The sequence below is a fragment of the Natrix helvetica genome, assembly GCF_964273705.1.
Source record: "Natrix helvetica genome assembly, chromosome: 1".
Classification (NCBI taxonomy): Eukaryota; Metazoa; Chordata; class Lepidosauria; order Squamata; family Natricidae; genus Natrix; species Natrix helvetica.
In genome coordinates, this window is record NC_138548.1 from 185,222,442 (window position 1) to 185,230,346 (window position 7,905).

Below are 7,905 nucleotides of genomic sequence, written 5' to 3' on the forward strand. Positions count from 1 at the left end.
ATTTCCTGCTTGAGCAGAAGGTTGGATTAGAAGACCTCCAAGGTCTCTTCCAACTCTGTATTCTGTTATTAATCTTATCAAGATTACTCAGAATGCACTTTAGCTCTAATCTGGGTCGGTCACTGGGATGAGAGGTTTAGTCTTCCGAGCTTTCAGACTTGTGTGGGAGCCCATCCTCAGGGAACCTCTTTCTAGCAGAATGTGTCTTTTGGGCTATTCTCTGTGTGGTATCGCTATGGTGCCTGTTCTGTGTAGCTTTTTAGATGTTGATTGGGGTATTGATGGCTAGCTATTGTCATTGGCTGTTGTTTCCTTGTGCTGCCAAGCCCTCACCTCCTAAGTACTTGATAAGCTGGTGGTAAATCAACACTCCTGTTGACTGACAAGGGGGGCGTTTTCCAGGCTTCAATCATTCCCCGGTTATTTTTGTGCCTGCTCATCCAACAAACTTAGTAGCTGCAAAATTGAATGTATTCCTTGTTCAGTGCAATGTGAGGCTACTAACGAGTTAGCATGTGTCTGAAACTTCGGAAGACTAAACCTCCGGACCCAGTGACCGATCCAGATTGGATCCTGCAAGATTATCCTGGGACATGTATATTTGCCTTCATTCGTAAAACTTTAGCTCTATTCACAGAAATCTCTCATACAAGAATCATAGAATTGAAACAATCTTTTGATGCCTTCTTAATCAATGTAAAGTCAATCTAAAGCTAAAGTAAATATTTGGCACCACATTTTACCTCTAAGAATGTAAGATGCCAACAAAGAGCTGGAAAGATCTAGGGGAACAATAGGTGAATAACAGTTACTATATTTTTCACACTACAAGATGCACTCCCCCCTCCCCAAATGCATGTAAATGTCTGTCCATCTTATAGAGTGAATATTGCAGTGGGTGAGGGGACCTGTCACTGCTGCCGCTATTCGCCGCTGCTGGGGAACACTGGAGCCTTTGCTGCCAAGCAGCTGATCGGTGGTTAGATCGACCTTTCGGAATACCACTGATTAACTGTTTTAGGCGGTGGCAATTGGCAGTGGCAATCCCACCACCTAGAACAGCTGATCTGCGGTGTTAGATATTAACATATATCGAGATAAGTCTTCCCTCTGGTCCGCTCCTACAGCGGGAAACAGGTATTCCTCTGATTGGTCAATGGGCGTGCCTCATCCCTATAAAAGGGGAACCCTCCGACCACAGAGTAAGCTGGATCACTACTACTACTAATAAAATGAGCTGTTGAGTTACTTCGTGTGCGCAGTCTGTCTCTCGTTGCCCAGATCTAACATTGGCGACGAAGGTGGGATTGAGAGACAGATAGGACGAAGAACGCTACTTCAAGAATCTCCGGATTTGATCCAGCCCAGGAATTCGGCAGAAATTCCGGCAGCCATCTCAGATCACCGCAGCGCGGCAAATTCAAACTGAGAAAATGGCGATGCATGCTCCCCCCGCTCCTTTCGACCCAGCAACCGACGAATGGGAAGCCTTCATGATTCGCTTCGAGTGTTTCCTCGAAGCAAATGAGTACACGGGGATCACCGATGCAAGAAAGAAAAATATCTTCCTCGGCTACTGCGGAAAGGAAGTCTTCAATACGGCCAGAGACCTCACCGCGCCTACTCCAATACAAGCAGTACCATGGGCGACGCTGAAACAAGCCTTGGAAACACATTACGCGCCAAAACCGTCCCGCCATGTCAGCCGCAAAGAATTCAACATGAGGACTCAAAAGGCGGGAGAATCCATTAACCAATTTGTTGCAGCTCTACGAAGAATAGCAGCCCACTGTGAATACAGGGATTTGGAAGAGCATATCTTAGAGCAATTCATCTGTGGGGTAAGAGACATTTCGTTGCAAAAGAAACTGTTAGCCAACCCGAATCTAACCCTACAGTCAGCATTGAACAAAGCAAGAGCGTCGGAATCAGCGGAGAAATCAGCAGTGACCATACAAAGAAGGGTCAACGAAACCCAGCCAGCACCGAGACAAACCAGAGTCCACTACGAAGACGCAAGCCCCGACTACGTGGATCCCGAGTTCGAGGACAGTCACCTAATGCAGAGCAGTCACTGGAGGCCTGGGGGGAAACCCGGATCCCGTTTGCCGCCCTGCGCAAGCTGCGGAGGGAATCACCCCAGGTCTACTTGCAGGTTCAGGAACGTTGTTTGTTCGCACTGCAACAAACTTGGGCACATCGCACGAGTGTGCCGGAGCGGAGTCCCTGCCTCACGGCAGCCACCCATGTACCGCCAACAGAAGCCCAACCCAGGGGCTTGGCGAAATCAAAAAGGGCGCCCAGAGAGAAATCCACAAGTGTTTACCCAGAGAGAAACTCCCCAAAGAGCTGAACGAGCGTATTCCCAGAGAGATTACTCACAAGAAAGTGAGCGAGCGTATCCCCAGAGAGAATTCACACGGAGAGCCGAAAGAGCGTTCTACCAAGACGCTCAACGAGAGTATTTTCAGGATATAGACGATGAGATAGAGTTGACCCAGAGAGAGGAGTTGCGAACGTATCTCACCACGATACATCAGGTCCGCCCTAAGCGGCCCAAAAGGCTGAAAGTCACAGTCCTCTTGGAGGGCTCACCCTGCGAGCTGGAGGTTGACACAGGATCAACCCTGACGATCATTTCATGGGCATCCATGAAACAGGCCATTCCCAGCCTCAGAAAGAGCCAACTGCGCGCTCCTGACGTCCTGCTACGAGACTACCAGGGGAACCAAGTCCCCATCGTGGGCCAAGGCACATTCCACATCCAGTTTAAGGACATCGAAGCCCAGCTGCCGGTGACCATCTCCAGCGCGCCATTGCAGAACCTCCTGGGGCTTGATTGGTTTGAAGCCCTGGGATTAGAAGTCACCGGAATCAACGCCGTGAGAAACAGCAGCGCTGAAAAGATCTTTAAGGAGTTCGAGGATGTGTTCAGCTCCGGTCTTGGTAAGTATGTGGGCAAACCAATATCGTTCAATTTAGATCCAAATGTGGCGCCAATCCGACTTAAACCGAGACGAGTGCCTTTTGCACTCCGCCCAAAAATAGATAAAGAGATAGATAAGTTAGTGGAACAAGGAATCCTTGAGCCGGTAGATCACGCGCGTTGGGAGACACCTATCGTGACCCCAGTTAAGTCAGACGGATCAGTCCGCTTATGCGCAGACTATAAATGCACAATTAATGTCGCGCTACAACAAAGCGCATATCCGGTGCCCGTAGTACAGCACCTATTGCACTCATTGGGGCCAGGAAAGGTTTTCGCTAAGTTAGATATGGCACAAGCTTACCAGCAACTGCCAGTAGATAGCGCCACAGCGGAGGCTCAGACTATAGTGACGCACAGAGGAGCGTTTAAATGCAACCGGCTACAATTCGGCGTAAGTATTGCTCCAGGATTGTTCCAGAGCGTCATGGAACGGCTGTTGCAAGGGATACCGGGAGTCGTCCCATATTTTGACGATATCTTGGTGTCCGCTGCAAACGAGGAGCAACTAAACAAAAGAGTCAGATCTGTTTTGGCCAGAATCAGAGAGAAGGGCCTCCGCCTTAAAAAAGAAAAATGCCAAATTAACGTGCCTAGCGTAGAATTCCTGGGTTATAGAATTGATGGTCAGGGAATTCACCCCACTGAAAAGAAAATTAAGGCAATCCAGGACGCCCCCACACCACGAAATCAAACCGAGTTGCAGGCCTTCCTCGGACTACTTAATTTCTACAGCGTTTTTCTGAGACAGAAGGCGACCGTTGCTGAGCCACTACACCGTCTACTCCAGAGGAACGCACCATGGAGATGGGGACGAGCCGAAGCTGCAGCATTCGCCGGGGTAAAGCGCCTGCTCACCACTGACTCACTACTTGTGCAATACAGTCAAACCCTCCCGCTGGTATTGACCTGCGACGCATCGCCTTTCGGGGTTGGAGCAGTCCTCAGCCACAGGATGCCCGACGGGAAAGAAGCACCCATTGCTTTCTACTCCAGAACTCTTTCATCGGCCGAAAGGAACTACAGCCAAATGGACAGAGAAGCATTGGCTGCCGTTGCAGGTGTGAAACGTTTCCATGAATACCTCTACGGCCGCGATTTTGAACTCATTACTGATCACAAACCGCTGTTAGGACTTTTGGCGGGAAATCGCCCCACTCCGGTCTCCCTTTCTCCACGTATGACCAGGTGGACTGTTTTCCTGGCTGCGTACTCTTACAAGTTAATTCATCGACCGGGCTCCACTCTAGGGCACGCAGATGCGCTCAGCCGTTGCCCATTACCAGACATTTTGCCAGACCCCACTCCAGAAGTACCGGTATTGCTCATTGACTGTTTGGATTCGGGACCGGTTTCTTCTTACGATGTTGCAAGGTTCTCCTCGAAGGACAATTTAATAAAACAAGTGCAAACTTGGGTATGGAGGGGGTGGCCAATGGGAAGTGTGGGCCCGGAATTCAAAATGTTTTGGTCTAAACGGGACGAACTCTCCGTGTTACAGGGATGTTTGTTGTGGGGGGATCGAGTTGTTATTCCTTTTGCTCTACGAAAAAGGGTATTGAATGCTTTACATATGGGTCATCCGGGGATCGTGAGAATGAAAGCGTTAGCGAGAAGTTATGTGTGGTGGCCCAATATGGACAAAGAAATAGAGGAGTGGGTGGCCACTTGCGACCCATGCCAGGAGTCGAGACCAGCACCCCCGGAAGCGCCCGCCACAGAATGGGAGAAACCCAAGGCACCCTGGTCACGCATTCATATTGATTTTGCAGGGCCATTCCAGGGTCAAACCTTCCTCATAGTTGTAGATGCTTATTCTAAATGGTTAGATGTAGTCCTAATGACATCAACCACGGCAGAGGCAGTTATAAAGGTTCTTAGGCGGCTTTTCGCCACCCATGGTCTACCAGATCTGTTAGTATCGGACAACGGGCCCCAATTCACGGCCATGCAGTTTGAAACATTTTTAGCAGGGTTGGGAATCAGACACGCCCTCATCGCGCCATTCCATCCAGCGTCCAATGGTCAGGCAGAAAGAATGGTGCGGTTCGCAAAAGAGGCCCTCGCCAGGATGGGCCCGGGGGATTGGCAAACACGCATTGACCATTACCTCCTCATTCAACACATTACCCCGAGCGCAACGACGGGTAGAAGCCCCGCTGAACTACTAATGGGTCGCCGCCTACGGTCTCACCTGGACAGGCTCCACCCGAATTATTCTACCTCGGCTCCCCCAGACTCTACAAGTAAGGTCAGATCTTTTAGAGAAGGAGACACTGTTTATGCTCAAAATTACACAGGGGGGACATTGTGGATACCGGCGAGGGTCATTGGCATCATGGGCCCTCGATCGTATTTGTTAGAGCTTGAAGATGGGCGGAATTGGAGAAGGCACATCGATCAGCTTCGAGGTCGCCTAGCACACTCCAACTTAAGGGATGAGGGCGAAAGTTTCCTGTCCACAGAAAGACAACCGCAGGGAAACTTCATCCCAGGAAACGACGACACCGGCGAGCTAAGCGGGGGACAGGACATCACGCACGCAGCTGAGCAACCCCCCATCATCACAGCCGCTGAGCAACCCCCCGTCATCGCAGCCGAACAAGATACCAGGGAAAAGAGCATCGAAAACGCAAGACCTCCAGAAACAGAAAAAGCACCCGATCCTGCAACTACTTCAAACCAACAGGAAACCAGTCCTGCAAGTACTTCAACACAACCTGAACTCCGACGTTCCTCCCGAGCAAGACAAACACCCACCTACCTAAAGGACTATGTCACCTACCGCAACGTCCCATCTAGGAGGGGAGGGGTGTTAGATATTAACATATATCGAGATAAGTCTTCCCTCTGGTCCGCTCCTACAGCGGGAAACAGGTATTCCTCTGATTGGTCAATGGGCGTGCCTCATCCCTATAAAAGGGGAACCCTCCGACCACAGAGTAAGCTGGATCACTACTACTACTAATAAAATGAGCTGTTGAGTTACTTCGTGTGCGCAGTCTGTCTCTCGTTGCCCAGATCTAACATGCGGTATTTCAGGAGGCCAATCCAACCGCTTGGCAGCGAGGGCTCCAGTGTTCCCTGGCGGAGGCAGTGGCAGCTCAGTTCAGTTGACCGGTGGTGGGTGCAATGAAGCGGAAGCCTGATGAGCCATGTGCTGGGGCTGCAATAATGTGCTGATGCTGACCAGGGTGTTTGCGGTTTGCTGCAAGAATGCTAGCCAGATAAATACCGGATGGATGCTGGGAGGCAGAGGCAGATTGTTTTTTCTTGTTTTCCTCCTCTAAAGCTAATGTGTGTCTTATAGTCTGGAGTGTCTTATAGTCCAAAAAATACAGTACTTAATCCTTCTTCTGCTTGCTGCTTCTCTATACCTCTTGAATTGCCAGCTTTACTTTTTGAATGATCCCAAAAGAGGTGCAGGGGAAAGTAATGAAGTAAATGCAAAAACTGATTTCCTGTTTGCAAGTTGTCTCTTTTATGTTACCTTCTCACTCAGCTGCCTTTTGTTCATATTTGTCCCATATTTTGGTGGGGTGATGCAAACAATTCAATAATGATAACATAATATTTAAATCAGTGCTATTTGAAAGTATTTGATTTTGCATGTTTAAATTGGTTACTTGTTTTTTTGTGGTTGAATTATTTATTAATTTTAGAATTGTAGAACTGAATAGCCTTGCCACATGGCTTCTGATAAATGCATTAAAATGATTGAATATTGTCAAATGGTCTGTCATATACATAAATCATTGTGTTTTTAAAGTTTTCCTTCTTTTTTCTTGTCTAATTAAAGTACTGAGTGATGGTATGCTGCTTACCAGCCAGTTGTCCCAAATTGACTGAAATAGTAATGTTTGGGGTGAAGCATGTGCCATCTAAATATACTACTGAGAAATCTTACTGATTGAAAGGTAAAAGTGCAAAAAGTTAAATAATTTCAATAGTGCAACCTATTCATATGCCTCTGGTTAAGCAGAGTAGCGGTATGTGACTAAATATGTTAATCCTTCTTCCTTTCTTTGGCAGATAGCTCAATCTCACCTCATTCAAAATAATAAAATAAAATAAATCAATGGGTACCCCCAAACTACTATAGTAATCGGGACTGGAGGAGAGTTTCTCTGGAAATGGGAGATGGGAGTAGCAAGGACCTTTTTTCCAGGTTTGTTTCTGGTATATGGGTTTCATTGTTGAAATGAGATTTGACTTAACTAATATCTTACCTTTTAATGCATATACTTGCCAACATGTCAGGATATGAAACAGAAATGAATTCTTGTCTCTAAACACAAATCAATAAATATGTTTAAATAGTGAGAGCTTGCTGAAGATGAAGTGGCATTTGTCTCTGTGGAAGAAATATTTCACAAGCATACCAGTAAGCTGTTGAAGTGGCTGTTACACATGCTTATGCATATTTCTTAGCAATTTCAGTGCCTGGAAACATTTTGCTTACTTAGCTGAAACTGTCATTCATAGGGAAAAAACAACAACCCGAAAATTCTGCAGTTATTCTTCTGTCACTTAGTTGGGTGAATAGATTAAGTTATCATAATTCTTGTTGATTATTCTAGTCTCTCAAAAAGCACCAGTTCTCATATCAAGTCTATTAATTTTTCCATAAATCCTTTAAAATATAGCTGTATAAGCATTTGGGGCACATATTCCAATTATCATAATATTGGTGTCATTCAAATTAAATTTCTATTTCTACATATATTGCCACAATCATCAGTCAATATTAATTTTGGTTATAATTGTGAATTTAAATTATTTTTATTTATTAAATTTATTTGCTGCCTGTCTTGTTTTAAAGTGACTTCGGACAAACCCATTTTTCTTACTTGCCCCTATCAAAATATATTTCTGTCTCAAATTTTTATAAATCAAATATTTTGTATCTTTTTTCATAT

The 7,905-nt window shown here is 46.5% G+C and overlaps 1 protein-coding gene across 1 annotated transcript in view; it reads left to right on the forward strand.

Moving 5' to 3' along the window:
• The window catches only part of PTH2R (parathyroid hormone 2 receptor), a 62,745-nt gene extending 55,175 nt beyond the window's left edge, over positions 1 to 7,570 (forward strand). The window contains exon 14 of the mRNA XM_081938445.1: positions 6,786 to 7,570. The gene's annotated coding sequence lies outside the window, so the exon portion shown is untranslated. The remainder of the gene's footprint in view (positions 1 to 6,785) is intronic.
• The last annotated feature ends 335 nt before the right edge of the window (positions 7,571 to 7,905 follow it).